The sequence below is a fragment of the Lutjanus erythropterus genome, chromosome 21 (assembly GCF_056507025.1).
Source record: "Lutjanus erythropterus isolate fLutEry1 chromosome 21, fLutEry1.hap2, whole genome shotgun sequence".
Taxonomy (NCBI): Eukaryota; Metazoa; Chordata; class Actinopteri; order Lutjaniformes; family Lutjanidae; genus Lutjanus; species Lutjanus erythropterus.
This window is the reverse complement of record NC_139337.1, coordinates 21029872-21049814: the sequence shown is the minus strand read 5'-3', so window position 1 is coordinate 21049814 and position 19943 is coordinate 21029872. Positions and strand designations below refer to the sequence as shown.

The 19943-nt window shown below is 38.7% G+C and overlaps 1 pseudogene; it reads right to left on the bottom strand.

Annotated features, from left to right (window-relative positions):
• Positions 1-19943, bottom strand: part of LOC146307615 (sodium/hydrogen exchanger 9-like) — a 103461-nt pseudogene that overhangs the window by 39711 nt on the left and 43807 nt on the right.

Sequence of the window (19943 nt, the reverse complement as noted above, 5' to 3'; positions counted from 1 at the left end):
ATTCTGGTGTACACTTTAGGGTTGGAAACTGGGCTACAGCAGGCAGGGGTGATATGAAACAAGTGTACATACCAGACTCATGAAAGGGAAATTCAATAGCTCTGTCAGTTTGTACGTCTGCAACATATAACCTCTTGTCAACTGCAATCTTTAACCTATGGAAGCCAATTTCACCAATCTGATGAGAAAAAAGATCATGTGAGTCATTATAGTGAGAAAATTTTGAAAAGGTTTCTCATTATTTTGACAAACTAACTCATTATTTTGAGATACTAAATCATTATTTTGAAAAACTAACTCATTATTTTGAAATTCGAACTCATTATTTTGCAATATGAACTAATTGTTTTGACATACTAACTCATTATTTTGAGAAACTGACTCATTATTTTGCAATATTAACTCATTTTTCAATAATAACTCATTATTTTGACAACCTAGCTCATTATTTTGATCTACTAAATCATTATTTTGAGATACTAACTCATTATTTTGAAATACTAACTCATTATTTTGAGAAACTAACTCATTATTTTGAGATACTAACTCATTATTTTGAAATATTACCTCATTATATTAAGATACTAACTCATTATTTTGAAATACTAACTCATAATTTTGCAATATGAACGAATTAATTTTGCAATATTAACTCGTTTTGAAATACTAACTTGTTATTTTGAGAAACAGACACATTATTTTGGAATATTAAGTCATTTTTCAATACTAAGTCATTATTTTTCAATACTAAGTCATTATTTTTCAATACTAAGTCATTATTTTTCAATACTAAGTCATTATTTTGAGATATTAACTCATTATTTTGAGATATTAACTCATTATTTTGAGACAGTTTCTCATTATAATGATGTACAGGATCTTTCTTTTTTTTCAGACTGGCCTTCCACTGTAAACACCTGATGAACGAGCGCAGATCCCTCTTCCGTTTTCGTCTTCGAAATCACTGGCAGAATAGATACATCAGACTGAAAGAGACAGATTATCATCACCATTTCCTTTCCAACAGTGTGTGAAAGTGCAGACCAGCCTGCTTTACTGCACCCACACACATACTGTACACCCAGCACCTATTATCTGTGATACCAGCTTTCTTGAACAAATTTTCACCGAGCGGAAACAAAAGACATTTTACTGCCTCTTTGTCTTTCATTTGATGCCTGCAGTGGTACATCTTTTGAGGTAGCTATAGGGGTAAAAAGGAAGAAAAAAGAAAAGAAGAAATACCGGAGTAATTTCACACAGAGTACAACTTTCAAAGACTCCTCCACAAAACCATTTCAGAGATGGAACGGAAGTTAAATTTGCTCCAGGTGAAGAGATGTAATGTATTATTCACCGAAATGAAGTCTTTCAAAGCGGTTACTTGTCCCTTCACTTCATACAATTGCAAGAGGGGAGGGAGATGAGGAGGGGAAGTAGAGGTGGGAGTTTGGGAAAGTGAGGAAAACAGAGCTATTCTCTGAAACATGACAGCCCTGAAGGCTCGACGCACTGTACTGTGATGGGCTCCAGAGATGGAACGACTACCCACAAAGACAGCGGCAGTGTCATGGGGATAGAAAGATGCAGTCAAAGCAGGTGCATTATTCAGGACAGATATCCACAGGTACACATGTATTGTATCCACACACTCACACACATGCAGGGAAGTGTGAAGCAGAGTGCAGAGAGAGTGCACGCCATCGCTCATTGCTAAAGGAGAAGAGGAGAGCTTAGCCCGCAATCTAATGACTTTCTTTAAGAACGTCCGTTACAACAAGCAACCAAACTGTCATTAAAGCACCCAGTAAGGCTACTAAAAAAAAAAAACATTAACAAAAACCCCAACCTTAATTACCGACCTGAGCAAAATAAATCCACTCCCCAACTTTGCACTCATGTCTATTGTACATAATGTAATTTTTTTTATATTTTAGTGTGTCAGTAATGTATATACTATATTCTTTTTGTGTATATAGATATCCTATAGATAGCCGTGTTATTTTCCATAGGTATGCTTTGTTTTTTCCTCTAATTTCTATTGAGATATTTCAATTTACTTGTGTTATATATATTTCTCTTTTCTTATGCTTTCATATATTGTTTAGTATTTGGATAACCTGCCACTGTAACACAAGACTTTCCCAATTTGTGTTCAATAAACTACACCCCTCTATCTATCATCTTTCCATCCATCCATCCATCCATCCATTCATCCATCCATCCATCCATCCATCCGTCTGTGATGGAATGCAATTTGATGTAATGTTTAGTTTCTTACTTGACTTCTACTTGTCAACATGTGCATGCATGTTGATGTTTTTGTTTCATGTATTATGTCCTGTTTTATATGTTATGTTTTGTTTTGTATAGACCCCAGGAGGAGTATCTGCTCCCTCAGTAAGGGGATTTGAGTAAAGAATAAAGGAAGTTATGTGTGAAGTAAAAGTCGAAAACTGTTAAGGTGTAAAGGGAAAAGGTTTCCTCCAGTTAATAATGTGAAGACTTTGGTTTGCACTTCATGCCAAAGGCTATTAAATATTTTAAAATGTAATTAAACCGATAAATACATTTTAATGACATACCTGTCACATTATGCATTTCCATTATTATTTTGGCTGCACAATCAGGCACTATGTTCTAATTTCAAGGCCCTGGAGAAACATTTTCTCAGTCTGATTTTACTTTAAGCAATGGGTTCCTTTGTGAACACATGATTTTCTGCTTATGTTAGAAGCCTGCTAACTATTGATATTGCGCATTTCTCACCCTGGAAGAGTTCTGATAGAGCTGATGTCACAAATTCTCCCCAATTGTTGACATTTGTTGGTTATTTGCTTACAGCTGTATGTTTTCAGGAAAATGCTATTGCCAGTTAGGGATGCCACAGTAAATGTTAATGAGTGGTTATTAAGTACAGCAGCGTTACAGATTAAATAAACGATATCAGCGATGATGCTCAATATGCTCAATATCTGTAACGTTATCTTGGGCTAGCAAAGCCAGTATTAAATATGACAAATTAGCACAAGCTAACAGCTTTCTGGTAATGTATCGAACAACAGAAAATTCATTTTTATGTCCACGGACACCCCACAGCTGCATTTCTGGGGCTCCATTACTGTTTATTTTTTGTGCATAAGATGCTGCTCCAATAAATTGTCCGTGGTGGGATTAATAAAGTTGTAATGCACTGTGTTGTATAATTGCCTCTCCGGTGTACAGGTGCTGACTGACTGCAATTCCTGCACAATAACCAAACGGTGCAATTACTCTGTGCAATAATTAATTTTGTGTAGTAACAACTGGAAAATAAGGGACACATCTTTACATATTTTATTGTTTATATATTTTCTTTTCTTCTTTGCACACCTTTTATTTTATATTTTCTACTTATGCAACATATTTTCCTATTCTTGATTTCGAGCATCTGTAATGTGAACATTTTCACCCCAGGATCAATAAAGTATGTCTGGTGTTCTGGTATTTCAGTCTTTATAACCATATCCAGTTGTCAAGCAACCTCATGTCAGGCTGTGATTAGTCTACAGTGTTAAATGACCCCCGCTACACTGTGCAGCGACTCTGCTGCCGCTGCTAAACAAAGCAGACACTTTTAGTTACTTATAGCATCCGTCATCTGACTAGGTATTGATAACACACTTCGATAGTCGGAGCAGTGGGCAAGCAATGCAATCTGTGTGTGTCCTATTGTCAGTCAAACCTGAACAAAACACAATCATGTGGTCCTGAAGAATATTTGGTTGTTACACTGAGAACGAACCTTTCAGTGATATCTCATATCCAACAGATAAAACAGAAAAAACACTTGCATATTCATAAAATCAATGAGGCAGAAGTAGTAAAGGTAATTGTCTGTTTTTTTGAGTGCAGAAAAACTGCTTCAGACATAATTCCAATAAGGAATAAATCATAAAACATGTCTGAAGATGATCTGTCAGTTCGATCGCTGCCTATTTACTCAAAAATATTTTATGTTAGTTAAATATACTTGAAGATTTGAAACCACTTTTTTTCACGTGTTTTGAAGACAGACAACAGACGATCATGAACACATCATCAAGTGAGAGTCAGTGGGTGTTTAAATGCTTTAGCAGCAGAGTAACGGGCCCACCAGGAGCCACAGAGACAATAACAGTAAAAGCATTCAGAATTTATCGTGTTAAAAATAACTTGTTACTAATAGAGAGTCACCCTCAGGGATTTAACTGCCAAAAACCATTCTCAGCAGCATTCGGAAATTGCTGTGTGTAATCTAAGACCCTGAATTTCTACAGAATTCAGCCTTGGTGAAGATAGGATCTATACACAACAGAGCAAAAAAAAAAATCCTTAATCTTCTCCACTGACACAGAACAGGAGACCAGAGTTTGTGGACACAAATCCAGCACCCGGGGGCATTTTACAGAGATATTGGTTCTTTGTCTGGTTCATAAACGTTAGCATTATAATGAAATGAAGCTTATTTGGCTGTAAAAGCTCAAACAAACAACTTGGCAGATTGAATCACCAAAGCCAATCTGCAATTCATTAACAATAGAGAGGCAGCAGGTTTTGTTTCACATCACAAATTGCTTCATTGTCTGTGTTTTGTAGCTCTCAGGGAGGGCAGTTTAATGTCAAAAAAACGGCCTGGGTTTGCATTTTTGGATATATTGCATAATTTTTTTATGCTTTTACTTTTATTACGGTTTCTTAAGAGCCATAATTTATTTGGGGAGGGTTAATTTCCATTTTTATTAAACTTGATTTTATTCTTTCTTTTAAAAAAAATAGCTTCTTGTTCCTCGCCCCTGCATCTATCCTTTTATCAGAATAAAATACACCGGCTTTTTCAGCACTGACATTTTTCTTATAGTTACATTAGGCCTCCCTGACAGACATGTCCACACACACACATCACTGAAACCATTGGAGATTCAAAAGCACTGCCTCGAAAGACTGGGGGAGTCAATTATAGCACCGTGATCTGGGCCATAGATTACACTTTAATAATATAAGTATCTAATTACTGCCTTGCATCCTTCACGCCTCTTCTGCACTCCTTAGTCATTATCGCCCACTGGCCTCAAATCACAGATACACAGACTTTAAAAGAAAAAACAGCACTCACTAGGCCTTCTCATTGTACAGCTGCGGTTTGCTTTTTTATATACACAAGTATACAGTGTGGCTGGCAGCATTTTAATGTTACCTCGTCTGTAACGTGTTTCCAGGGACCTGTAGACCTGCTTTGCCCTGTGCACCAGCTGTGCAAGTCACTAATAGAGGGCAGAGCCTGAGCAGACACACAGAGCTAAGTGCCTGTTTTGAGTCAGGGAGGAGGGAGAGGCAGAATCCAAACACGCAGAGAAAAGCTTTACAAAGAGCTGCTGCTTATTACATGAGCTGAATGCTTAATGTGAGAGTCAATTAAACCATCCCCTGTCTCTCTGAGACAGAAATGGAGGTGAGAGACGGACAGCTGGAGAGACGGGGCGATAGGTTTGACCTGCATCACACCGACGGTGCCACTCAGAGAGGTGTTAACACTAACCTGATGTCCAGGCAGCGCAGCACGGGATCAGCAGCAGCCTGTTGGTGAGGATGGTACATCTCACGGGTGTGGATGTGTCTCTTACAGCCAGGCTGAACACCACAGCTGAGGAGACATGAGCAAACAGCTGGACAAACAGTTGCACAAAAAAAACTTAAGTTTTCTCCAGAAGTGTAAAGCAGATAAATTTAATCTAAGATTAGTTCTAATCAGAGTTTGGTAAAACCATCCAGATTTAAAACTAGAAGAGTGCACTCAGTAGAGTGCAGATCCCTGCCAGGTAACAGATGGTGAAGCACCTACTGCAATGCCACCACAACTGCCAGCACAGTCTAACTAACTTTAAGGGGGTCTTTAGATATAAAGCTGTGATAGGGAGAAAACCTTAAATACCTATGTGAACTTGTTAAGGAAACCTTAAAGAGAAGATTCAAGGGTGTTTTGTGCAACTGGTTTCATTTTACGGAAACCTTAACTCAAACTTTGAAGGACCGGTGTGTAGGATCTAGCAGACCACAGCCAACTCACCAGCCAAGCATGTAGGAAGAATTATGGTGGCTGCAAAGTGCTGGTTTTGTCGATTCTGGGCTACAGAAGATAGCAACATGGCCGACTCCATGGAGGAGGACTGGCTGTCCATGTAGGTAAGCTGTCTCGTTCTAAAGTAACAAAGACACGATTCTAATTTTCAGGTGATTATACACTAATGAAAACAAACTTATGAATATTATATTCCATTTCTTGCAATAAATTCTCTTAAATGTTACACATATAACCTTAACTTGAGGTGTTTTGCTGTGCTGGCCCCTGGATTTCTGTCATTTATCAAACCACCAGACAACCAATTATTTGAGAAAGGCATGAGAAAGCTCTCCAGTTGATAACTCTGTCAGTAGGTAACTGATTACACCCTGACTGTCACTATTATTGACCAGTTGCTGACCAGCAAGAAGCCCCCAAAAACAAAGATTGCTGCTGTACAGTGGTGACATAATTCTCAAAGCCAAAACAATTCCCAGAGCGAATCCGCGGGTGGGGGAGGAGGTGGTGGAGGTGGTGGTGGTGACAGTGGGGGAGTTTTGAAAAATAGCAAGACAAGGGCTTTTTACAAAGAAACCTTCTTACGTAAGAGGTAAAGTGGGTCAGGCAGGCAGCGAAACATGCTGCTGCTGCACTAGCCTACATCACTGCACATCAAACATTCCTCTCTCCTGCATCATCAAACCACCCAGAGCTTCAGCCATTAGACACTGAAGTGAGGTGATGCTTTATTTACTCTTCCCCAAAATGCAGCTACAAAAATAGAAAAGGCCAAGACTAAGAGTGAATTATTTTTAAAAGATTCTGACAATATCGATTCATGCATTTTGTAATCGTCTATAACAAGGCCTGAGGATGGTTGAGTCTCTGTGTCGACCTGTTTGACATTATACACACACACACACACACACACACACCGACTCACACTTCTTCCACGGGGGACACATTCTCTCAGCATCCTTGCTAATGCCATCGGCTGCAGGCAGTGAAGAGAATGGAATAATTAAAGAGTTTTCACAGGAGAAACTGGAATAAAAGTTTTCATTTTTGAAGTGTCTTGCAGCAATAACATGGCCAATCCAACATTTATCAAAACAGCAGCAAGTGACATGGTCTGATGACATTTTTGGTGCAAAACGTTGCACCAGATGAAAATAAATCACAATAAATTATTTTAAGGGGATAGTTTGGATTATTTGATGTGGGGTTGCAAGACAGCATGCCCCCTGTTACGAGAAGCAGAGGAGAGTACCAGCACAGAGAAATGTGCTGCTGTGGACAGAGTCAGCAACAAAAAGGTATTTTAAATTTTCTTTAAAAAAGGTCAACTTAAAAAAATCAGTATCAGTACCAAACAAACTCCACAGGCCTACCTCACAGAACATAGGAGTTGCTGATCTGCCACTGCCATCTGCTAGTTAGTTTGTGCTATTGTGTGAATCCAAGTGAATCCAAACTATGTTTGTAAAACACCAGAGTCACACAATAACACAAACAACCTAACAGAAAGAGGCGGCAGTAGACGAGTAACTGATGTAAAATCACTGATTTCACCTGTGTAGTTTGGTTGGTTTGGAGAGTGAGCAATATTCGGCTTATATAACGGCAGTCTCCCATCAGAAAAGGCTGTCTGACAGCAAAGGGAAGAGGTGGTACTATTCTAAATATAGCCTACACTTAAAATGATGGATTTTTTGGTGTACTTTTTATGAGTGGCTAAAATAGACCTACCTTTTGTTGCTGATCCTGTCCACAGCGGTACATTGCCTAGCTTCCATTCAGAACACAGTAATTCTTATTTTTTAGGTGAATATACACCAATGAAAACAAGCTTATGAGTATTGTATTCCATTTGTGCCACATTCTGCTATCAAATACACCCTGGATCTTAAACAGTATATGCATGATTCAGTATACCATGCATCTTTATGTTTTATTACCACTGCAAAGCCCCTTACTCACCACAGCATTCTTTATGATTTAGTAGGTTGGAGGTCATTGACCACTTGCAGAAAACAGTACTGGTATATTCTAATGTATAAAACAATACTGGGTAAACCTCCAGCCTGCCTCTGTACTCTTCTCTGTGTCAAAACTGTCAGTTACCAGCTATGCTCCTGCAAGTGGTTGCTTGTTAATGTCCTCCTGGATTTGACAGATCTGGGGAAAACAGCATTTTCCCACTATGCACCGTGGGCTTGGAATAATTTACACAAGATCTAAAATTAGATACACTTGTATCTATAGGTGAATTTAAGGGCATCATAAAGAATGAGGAGATGTGCTTGTTGTTTTTAAGAGGCCACTGTGTTTGAGAAGCTGTTCTCATTTTATCATTTTTGTATATCATGTGTGTATGTTGCATTTTAATATGCTGTTATTTTGATCCTAATGAGATTTCCTAGTAAAAATAAAGGTTAAAAAAACTGTAATCTTAAAACATCACCTGCAAGCATCATGAAGTGCTGGAAGGTGCAGGGTATCTTGTTTGTGTGTCCCAGGTTCAGGAGAAGTGACAGCGGATAGATGTTGCAGGCTCTTGATTTAAAAATGGAGAGCTGTTTGTATGGAGTGCAGATTAAGGAGAACACTTATGGCTGAGACACACTCACAGAATGAAGTGCACTTATAAATCAACATGTTGTTACAGAAATTATTTCATTTCATTTTTCTATGAAAACCACACTTTTTTGGCTTCACACAAGAAAAACTGACAGACGCAGACATGTAATTTTTGCACCAATTGCTTTTTAAGATGTAGTTAAACTGTTTGGGATTAAGTCTGAAGTTATTTGGCCAAGGTTCAGGTAAATTATTGATAAAATCAGTTTATGCTTTGCTTTATTTCATCTAAAAAATCTCTCTAGTCCAATCCCTTTACCACATATCAGACAAAGAATGTGACAGTTAATTCCACACTGAACGCCAAAGTGCAAATTCTTTGTGAGATCAGGCCGCAAAAGTGCACCCATGAATATCAACATACGCACGTGCGCACACCCATAAAAAATGATAATCTCAGAATATTTTCTGTTTAGGATGCAAACACAGCAGTGTGGCACCATGCCGAGGCATGAAGCCAATCAGGCTCTGCCAGCTGTCTCTGCCCTCCACACACACTTTGATGTTTCACGTAGGATGGGACTGAATGCTAAGTGTCCTGGGCAGCAGTTAGGGAGAGGATATCTGTACAATTATCGGGGACATAGCTGCCGTCCTGGATACACTTAACATCTTTTGTCAAACTTGTACAGGAAGTTACTGCAGCCCCGAATGACCTCCTACCGTCATACGAGCCTCAGATCCTCCAGCAGGTTCTTATTAGAAGTCAAGGCTACAAACCACAAGAGATAAGACAAGCTTTTACGCTTTAAAATTTTTTTTCAGACCCTTCTTGAATTTTGGGGCATAGAAATTATCTATGCAGTCAGCAAGTTTGGGGAGCCTTGGATTACAGGTAACAAGATTACGTAATTGGGATACAAAAAGGGGTAACAATAATCCATTACAAATACAAAAAAGATGTAATCTGATTACAGATAGGCTACAATTAGTTAAAATGGGGATTATTAGCTGGATTACAATTTTAAAATACATAGAGAACAATTTACTTCCATGCACAGTGAGCACAGATTACAACACTTTACAAGTCTCACAACAGCACTTGAATAAAACCTTAGCTGATGTTAGAGTTGCAGATTCATTGCCTTTCAAACCAACTGCTAATGTTAGCTATACAGAAATCCAGTTACCCAACTACTCAATACTACTACTGTATTAAAATATTTTAGGACTATAGGTGGCGATACTGGTAACCAGGATAATGTGTGCGTAAAAACAGAAGCCCTGTTAAGTTTGAGGCAGTTAACTTAAAGTTAAACCTACCTTTACTAGCATGAAAAGGAGAGAATAGCTGGACAAACCATTAATAAAGCTACAACAAACATAAAACATCGTATTAGGTTAATCAATTTGACCATATTTGGTACTGAGGGAATCCAAAAGTAATGGAAAGTAATCTAGTTGCATTATTTTAATATTGTAATACTTGGATTAGGTTACTAGCAACATTTCTTTTTAACAGTATCGGAATGCATTTTTAAAGTAACCCTCCCAGTCGTGGCAGACAGGTGCCCCTGCTTTAGCATCGCGGGGAGGGGGTAGTTTAGTAAATGCAAACGACGCCTGGAATAATAATCGGGACCAATATCTTAGGCGGGGGACCGTATTCTGACAGGACTATTACTAAAACAGAGCCCCTTCACACCCTGCAGTCAATATTAGAGCTCATGCACCCTATGGATTTTCAAAAGCAATATCCTGCTCCCAAAAGCAGTCATTTCTCTTTATCAAAGGCCTCTGAGCTATTTGAAAGGAGGTAATTAAGCACTTTCATCTCAGCCTCATTTCCAATAAAGCCCATCTCCATTGTCACTGGCAACGGCTGCAAGCTACAGCGATTAAAATCTACTGCGTAACCAAAGAGCGATTAACAGGGCTGAATCACTGGGGTTATTTCATTTTTATAGACACTTTTAGCACTGTACAAGAGGACCTTGCCCTCCATTTATTCCTGTTTGTACATCCGGGTCAGATTCCATTTAGTGTAGTTAGCCAGATTTCCTCCCACTCTAAGCTTTTGTTATGGAAGTACAATTGAGGACAAAGCTAAACAGGCTCAGCGCTCAAGTCAAACATTTCCTCACTGGCAGCCGCTCACACTGAACACGAGCGCGCTGGAGAAAGAATCTGCTCGCTCGACTCTTTCTCCGGCTCCTTTGACCCTATGGTGGAAGATGGATTGTAATAATAATTGCCGGCCATCTGGGCACTGGACTGTGAAAGAACAGCTCCTTGGAGTGCGGCCACTAGAGTCTCTCCTCCTCAGGCGTACGCTGTGGTCATGCCAGCTCTCCGGCAAGGACAATTGTAGCCAGCAGTGCATTACTGCCCCTCCGTTCCCCTCAGGATGTAAAGCTGACGGGTACGACAACAGCTGTGGATGTGAGACAGCTGTTATGATAGTATAACTTAAACATGTGATGAGTATCATTAAGGGGTTGATGGCTTTTTGATAACAGAGCATGAACTGTGGTTGCACTGCAATCTGGTCTGCAGAGACTCCTGTCAGAGCAGAAACTCATTTCTGCCTGCGTGGTGCAAAATATTAAGTGTGAGAAGCTCTTGCTCTTTGATTCTCCCCAAAATTTACATTTAATGTTTGATTTTTCTTCTGTCAAACTACACTGGAAATACACTGGAAGTATATCTACATAAAATGTCAAACAGTCTACAAGGGCTGCAACTAATGATTACTTTCACTTTCAATTAACCTGTCGACTATTTTTCTGATTATTCAATAAATCATTTAGTCTCTACACATACTTTGATTAAGAAACAGCCCAAAATTCAAGGATATTCAAGCACAGTGATACAAAACTGAGAAAAGCTGTTAATTCTTACATTACAGTGTAAGATATTCAGTCTGAAAATATCTTGCTTGTTAATTCCAAGCATTTTCTCCCCAAAATTAACATTTACTGCTGATGTTTTAGATAAGTAAACATTTTTCTTCTATCAAACTACATTGAAAATATGCTGGAAGTATCTTAATGTAATGTCAAACTGTCTGTCAGGGCTGCAACTAATAATTACTTTCACTGTCAATTAATCTGTCAAATATTTTCTGATTCTTCAATAAATCATTCATTATAGGGAGATGTCAGAAAATAGAAAAAAACATGCTCATCATCACAATTTCTCAGAGCACAAGCTGACGTCTTTTAATCAGATATTTTGTTCGAGAAACAGCCCAAATCTCTAGGATATTCAATCACAGTGATACAAAGCTGAAAAAAGCTGTTAATTCTTACATTTGAGAGGCTGGAACCAGTAAAGCTCTGTCATTTTGTTTAATATATTCAGTCCAAAAAGTTCTTGCTTTTTGATTCTGTGCATTTTCTCCTGTACACTTTTCTTTTGTCAAACTACACTGAAAACTGGAATTATCTTAATGTAATGTCAAACTGCAACTAATAATTACTTTCACTATCAATTTATCTGTCATCTTTTTTTCCCTGATTATTCAATAAGTCCTTTATTGTATAAGATGTCAGAAAATAGTGAAAACGTTCTCATCATCACAATGTCACAGAGCCTAAGTTGACATATATTCTAATTGCATGTTTTGTTTGAGAAACAGCCCAAAACTCAAGAATACTGAAAGTTCCCATGAACTCAAAATTGATGTATTGCGCCGTATGTCACCAGTATCTGCCCGACAAGGATGAGTCATTTTGTAGATATTCGGTTTATTTGTATTTCAGAGTTTGTATTTTTATGAAAAATTATTAAAAACTGCCGATGACTCAGCTGCACTCAGGGGTTTTCTGTCCAGTGAAATGCTTTCTCACTTATGACACATGAGAACACATCCATTCAGCGGCGCAGTGTTTTTGGGGGCCTCCCTGTACAAAAGCACAATTGTCTAAATTTCTTTACTTCCTACAGCCACGGGTCGCTTAGTTGCGTGGCAGAGGGGTGTAACACACGGCACTATTGGCTGCTGTAAATACCAATCAATGTCTGCAACAAGTCCCTCCCTTGCTGCCTGTTTTATAGGAAAACATGCAAGCAATTAGCATTCTGCTGGCTGTTCCACAGAAACTCCTTTCATGGGAAATCCTCACTTTTGAGAGGCTGGAAACAGTGAGTTGTTGGGATTTTTTGCTTAAACATTAATTGGTTAACTGCTAGGAGCATTTTAGAGCAGATTTTTCCTTTAATAAGATGGTAATACCATTACTTTAACTATAAACTAATCTGCTGACAAATTTTTCAGATAGTTCATAAATCATTTAGTCTAAAGGATGTCAGAAAATGAGTAAAAACATCATCGCAATTTCTCAGGGCCTAAGATGACAAGTATTCTAATTATGTGTTTTGTTGGAGAAACAGCCCCAAGCTCAAGGATATTTTTGAAAAAATGAAAAAAGCAGTAAATCATTGCTTTTGAGACGCTGGAACCAGTGAACTATTGGCATTTGTCTTAAATAATTATTTGATTATCACAATTTTTTCTCACTTATTTTGCTGTCTCTACATTTGACCTGTAAATGCAAATAAGATAAACACGCCACCAAACATTATCTTGCATTTCTAGGCAACAAAAGTTATTATGCATCACAAACAGCTGTTTAACAGTGTTAAAAGCATTTTAGTTTATATTTCCTTTAATGAGATGGGGATACCATAAAGAACAGCAGGAACTTCTTTTGCTGGAGTTGCTAGAACTAATAAGATTTAATCTTGAACCTCAACAGGGATACGGTGCTTAATCCACTACAAATTAAAGTACTGTAAGCTTATTTCGAACAGGCAAACATCTTTATTCCGCTGAGCTTTGCTGGAGAACAGAAAACAAGCAGCCGAAACAACAATAATTAAAGACCTATTTAAATTTCTGTTTCATAGGCGTTCCTCGGAGCGAACCCTGCACTGCAGCATCTTAATCTGCAGAGATGGCGATCATGGGAGACCGGCAGCTGAATGGCATTTGCAGAGCTCACCGGATCAAACCTGTACAATTTAAGTGCTGAAGGGTTTTTTTTTTTTTTTTTTTTTTTTTTTTAAAGGGCTGGGGGAAATTACTGCACTGCACTGCAGCAGAGAGGCAAGACAGAAACCGGGAAAACCACTCTGGTCATACAAGTGGCAAATGATTGTGCAGATAAGGATTATGACAGGAGGTGGAAGAGACGGAACAAAACAGGACAGAACACCATTTCTGGGTCTGAGTGAGATCCAAAGGCTGCACAGCAGGGCGGGAAGATGCTCCATCATGTAGCAGAAAAGGATACAAATGCCCCAGAAATGACGAGGGCTTTGAAGACATGGTGAGGAAACGTCAACAATACATATCCCATGTTGCTGAAGATGAAAATCTCCCCTAGGAAGTTGAAGACTTCAAAGAGCTGCAAATTATAAAAGGGATTGAGAGGATCATGAGGGAGAAGGTCATCTGAGATGGGGAGGGTCTCTGGGTGGATGGTGTGTGTGTGTGTGTGTGACGAGGGGTGAAAGTGAAGGACTCGGATCATATCTGAAATGGGTAAACAGGCTTAGATTTATACAAACATGACAAATCCAGGGATGATGTTATTCAGTGATCCTTTGAGGTAGTAACTGCAAACATCTCAAGGCCGTAATGTGGTCGCAGTTAGTCACCACATTCTAGTTAAAGAATGTCAGAAACACTTTCTATAACACCTACATCTTCACTCTTAGGAATAAAGATTGTAACTAGAACCATAAAGGGCTCCTCTGCCTGTCCCCATTGGAGAACCCTTGCAGGATAGTGCTTATAATTATAATTACCCATACATACTAGCTCAGAATAATACATGAGCTTCATAGAGTGTTAGAACTTTATTTTAAACATTTGTGGAAGTGTGTAAAGAATAAAAGATGGGTTTCTGGGCTTAAAAAGACAGCTAATAACTTGTTCCTTCCTCATGATACTTCCTGGTGGATAAATATCACAACTCATCAACTCAGTCCTACACTTTCAGGGCAAATCAAAGAACTGGGAAGTCATTTACTGGAGATGAAAATCGAATTTGAGTCATTTTTAATAAGGCATTTCTGCGTAAGGAATCAAATATTAATTAAAGCCCGTATGTTGTATCTGGATTAAATTAGAGCAGATGTTATGATTTCATTAATGATTTATTACTTTCTGTTTTTACCAGTTGCAACCAGCTTTGGTTTAAAGGCTTGGTTAAAAAGCTATCTAATTGAATAAGTGTACCTTTTCCCTTAAGCGCCTCGTCGCATCACAAGGACAAGAGACGGCACACAGAAAAATATATTTCTCCTGTTAGCTATTCAACTAGTGTCTGCATACACTAAATCACTTTGTCTTTTGCTTTGAGCTGCAGCTGCATGTATAAATCATAAAAATGTAGATAAAGGCATTCTGCCAAGTAAACATACTGCACCCTACATACGCATTGACTACTGCATAGCCAATGCACTTTATAGGCAAAGGCTTCAACTGCGCTGCATAGCCTTTTAAAAGCCTTTTTCTGTGATAAACAGTTAGCTCCACTGTGGCACCGATAATGAATAATAAATGCATAGATGAGTATATGTGTGTACTTCTGATTTATTTGCCCCTCTGTGAAGCTTGCCGGTACAGTATGACAGTGTGTTGGCCTCCATCTGTGCTCAGCCTTTTAAGCAGATAGCTGGAGACTGGCCTCCCACACAGACACCCACCGGACAACCAGAGCACTAATGGCAATTAATGATTGCTTCTGCATGCACGCAAGACACAAACATTGGCATCAAAAGGCAACATGGACAAAGTGAGTAGAGTGAAAAATTATCTTTGAAAACATCAATAAGCCTCACTCCATAAAGCCACCTGCAGGTCCTGCTTCTGCCCTTGGAGGATAAATTGTGAACTGTGGGTCAGGTGACCTGGGTCAGGCCACAAAACAGCACTGCCATAACACCTGAAAGGCAAATAAACATAAACTGTTTATCTGAGGGGTGTGCATAAGATTGTCATGATACCGTCCATGCAATTATTAGTTACACTTGTGCAATAATTACATCCATGATGTGCACTATTACATCCGTACCACTGCAATTATTCTTGTGCCATAATACTTGTATCATGGCAATACTAATGCATACTGCCTATATCTAATGCCCTTGTCTATTGCACTGGTCAGGAGTAGCACTCCTAATTTTGTTCTATTTTCACCTGCCATTTATGACTATATATCACCTTGGTGCTGTACTCTGTCATTAAACTGGCCTTACAACAGTTAATGACATCTTTATGACAAATCCAAACAGTACCACTTTAGTTGCAGTCAAGAGGATTATTCATGAGACTGTAAAGGCATGTGACGGTGTAATAATACCTAATGACATCTCAATGACAAATCCAAAATGTATCCCTGTTCTTAAGGTCTAGGGAAGTATTTGTGACACTACTGTAAAACTATTTGATAGTGTAATAACACTTTATAACATCTTTATGGCAAGTCAAAATATACCACTTAAAAACTGAGTTCAAGGAAATTATTCATGACACTGTTGTACTGTAAGTAAGTATTTGACAGTGTAATAATACTTAATAACATCTTTATGACATGTCCAAAATGTACCACATTACTTGAGGTCAAGGGGATTATTCATGACACTGTTATAAGAATATCTGACAGTGTAATAAAACTTAGTCATTATAACAAGTCCAAAATGTATCACTGTAGCTGAGGAAATATTAATGACACAATCATAATGGTCTCATGACAGCCAATGTCATATGACAGATTAATGCTAACTTATATAGCTAAACGGTTTCTTTAAGTTTGATAATGACAAGATGTAATAACAAAGACATTTCTGTTGTCTTCTGTTGTCATAAATCTATCTCAAACAATGTCACCTTTGCAATAAAATTGACATAATTGACAAGATTATGCTTAATGAACAGTCGTAAACATTCATAAAGGCTCCTGACAGGTGTCATGATATGCTTATGACAGTGTCCTAACAATCTTACGCGCACTCCTTTGAGTGTTACAGAAACATGTAGGTGAAATTAATGAAAATTCAAACTGAAACATACATCTGTTGTATGTAAATGAGAGCATCGACATTTTGTGTGCACAGCTCATACAGGAGTGTTCTGTAGACAGAAGGGAGATAAACAATGCACTGCATCTAATTAGTACAAAGGATACAAAATTGCTTATACATGCAGATATTATGTAATCAGGCTGTGAGAATGTTTATGTTTGTGTGCTGCTTAACACACAAGGGCCTTGGGGCTTCTCATGTTGAAAATATGATGTAGGAGGCTCTTCCATTACGGGAAAATGATTTTTGAAGAGAGCTTTTATCTGCGTGATTTGAACCAGCGTTTTTAAAATCAAAAGTAACTGAGTTCACAAGCGAGACATAACCTTGTCTGACATAACCTGACTTCCAGCTTAATCAAAACACATTACTTTCAAATAGAGATGAGCACATTGATCCTGCTACTCATTTAGTACCGATTCCTTTAAAAGTCCTGACATACAGTATTTAACTGGTCCATGTGACATGACTGTGGAAACCTATGAGACAAGAGAAGTCACACACTTCCCCATCAGACTTGTGAGTGACACCAGAACGGAAACGTAACATTGTGTGATGCTACTTTCCCTTGTAGGCACAAATCCAGCAAGATGCACTATTTGTGACAGCAAAGTGCAACACAGCAGCAACATGAGTAACCTCATTTATTTTGTTATTTATTTATGTAAAATGCTTAACTAGTTTTTACATTTATTTGCATGAAGATTTTATTTAATTGTACTCATATTTGATTCTGCAATAGGTTTGTTATTCATGGCCAAAATATGTCAAGTGATTTGCAGAAGCGTAATGATCTTTTTCTAAAAATTACCATTATTTTGAAAAAAGTCATATTTGCATCCAAGGAATTATCAGTATCCGCTTCAGTATTGTTATAATTGTAACAACAAAGTATTGGTATGGTATCACATTTAAAAAGTTTGATATTATCCATCCCTACTTTCAAATTGAACCTGGAAATTATGGCTAAATGAGAAATAAGAACCAAATGTGTAAAAATGAATACTGCAGCCCACATAATGGACAGTAATTTAGTACAGTTATTATATCACATATTTCTCCTTCAAAACATGAGAAATGTTTGCTGGCAAATGCATATAAGAACCCTCCTAAAAGTCGAGGAATCCAACCGAATCCTCCTATGTGCAGCTATTTCTGCTTTTGAGTCTAAAATATGTGATGAGAGCAGCCCAACTCTGTATCCACCCATTGTGATGGCTCCAGTGGAGTCCAGCTGTATAAACAGCTAATCAAAATGGGCTGTACAACCCAACTCAAGCATCCTCATGTTTCTGCCCGAATATGTTACTTCCATTTCTACTCCAGAGACATGAAGCTCTGGGAATGATAAATGCTACAGCATGACATCATTGCTGCAGATTGTGCCAGATGCGGAGGAGCACACATTAACAAAAGGCAAACAAATGACAAGCAAAAAGTACAGAAGGGGGAAAAAAACCCAGACAAAGAGAGGCAACTCCACAGAGAGAGGAAACAGGGTGGAGGTAGTGATTAGGGCCCCTGCTGGTAAAGAGGAGGCTGGCTAGAGCAGAGAGCTGGAATTTGAAACGCATAGCATGAAAGGTGGGTTGCTGCCTCACAGGACATGCTTGCTTTGTTGCAGAAATTCAATTTCACATTTTTGCTCCCTCCACTTTGAGAGAGAATCACAGAAGATGGAAAAATGTGAAATTACTATGATGGGTAGCAATAGTTAGAGGACAGAGCTGGCAGTAATAAATACAGCAGCAGCAGAGAAAAGATAGCACCGGTGGTTCAGGCTGCTAAGTGAAGCCAGTCCATTACTCTCCATCCACCGTCCGACCGGATGATACCACACTAAGATGCTGACCTGTACCTGCACTATGCTAACTCCAGTGTTCCCTATTCACAATGTCCTTTCCAGCACCTTTCAACAAAGTCTAATGAAGCATGCAAGCATGGCAGATCTCATTTTGGTTCCATTTGGTTTAGGCTAACAACATCCACCTTGGTTTATATAACACTGACAGAGGTAACACATCATCCACCATCCACATAAAGACTCTTCCACACAGGGCACTTGGCAACAGATGAGATGCAACCCGTAATGAGCAGTTTTGAGGGGCATAAGATTAATGATAGTAGGGCTCCCTGCAAGGCTGAGGGTCATTAGGCGCACCCTTACTAAACTACGGCAATTAACAGAGACAGAAAGAGCCTCGATAACCAAAGGACACCAGGGAGGACTCCCATCGCTCACTGGGTCGCTCTGTATGAGGTGCCGCTTCACCCCAAATGGACCATTAAAGGCCTTTGCGCAGAGTAGCACTCCACAGATTAGTTTTGTAAGGTCCAATTTTTTCATAACACTGCAGGTTTGAGGTCAAAATTAAGCATTTTTACTATCAGCTCGAGAGATGAGCGCAATTGGTCGACTAAACAGTTAAACATAGCTTGCTAGTCAGCACCAGCACCGTCCTGAAACGGCTGGCATGTTCAGGACAACCATGTGGACGTTAACCTGTAAGGAGAGCAGGCTGCTGGTGCTCGCATTGCTAACATTAGCCACACTGTGTGGCAGCAAATGTTTATCACAGACGCTGTGATCCTGCTCGGTCTGAAGAGAAGATGACAGCAGTATTGTAATTTTATATCTTCAGTTAATGCAACAGAGGCAAGACAAATATGTGTTAATACTCACACAGTCAGTGTGAGGAGAAAATGACCATTACAAGATTTTTTTTTACTGGTAAAAGGTTTCTAAAGCAAATGAATCAACTAACATCTGAAACTAAAATACGATACAGCTTTAAATTACACTATAAAAATGAGAAAAACTTTATACTGTTCTGCATGTTATTCCATGTTGTCTGTTTAAGTAGGAGTAAGAATATTTCCTTTCTTGACATTTTGTGAGTTTGTTTTATTTTTTTTAGACTAAAAAGGCTAAGCCCCCATAAAAAAGCATAAAATATAGATATAAATATATTTACAATGAATAAATTCTGAGGGTGGATCCTCTGGCAATAGAGTACAGAAAAGTTGTAACCGCTGCACTAAAAATACCCAGGGCTCTGCATCAGATAGTATTGAGCATCACCGCAGAGGTTTTGCTGTGGTGAGCCTCCCACACTGGACAGCATTCAGAGCGGTGTACTTTATAGACAGGTCATCTGGGTCCAATAGACAAAGGTTACGCTATTTCATT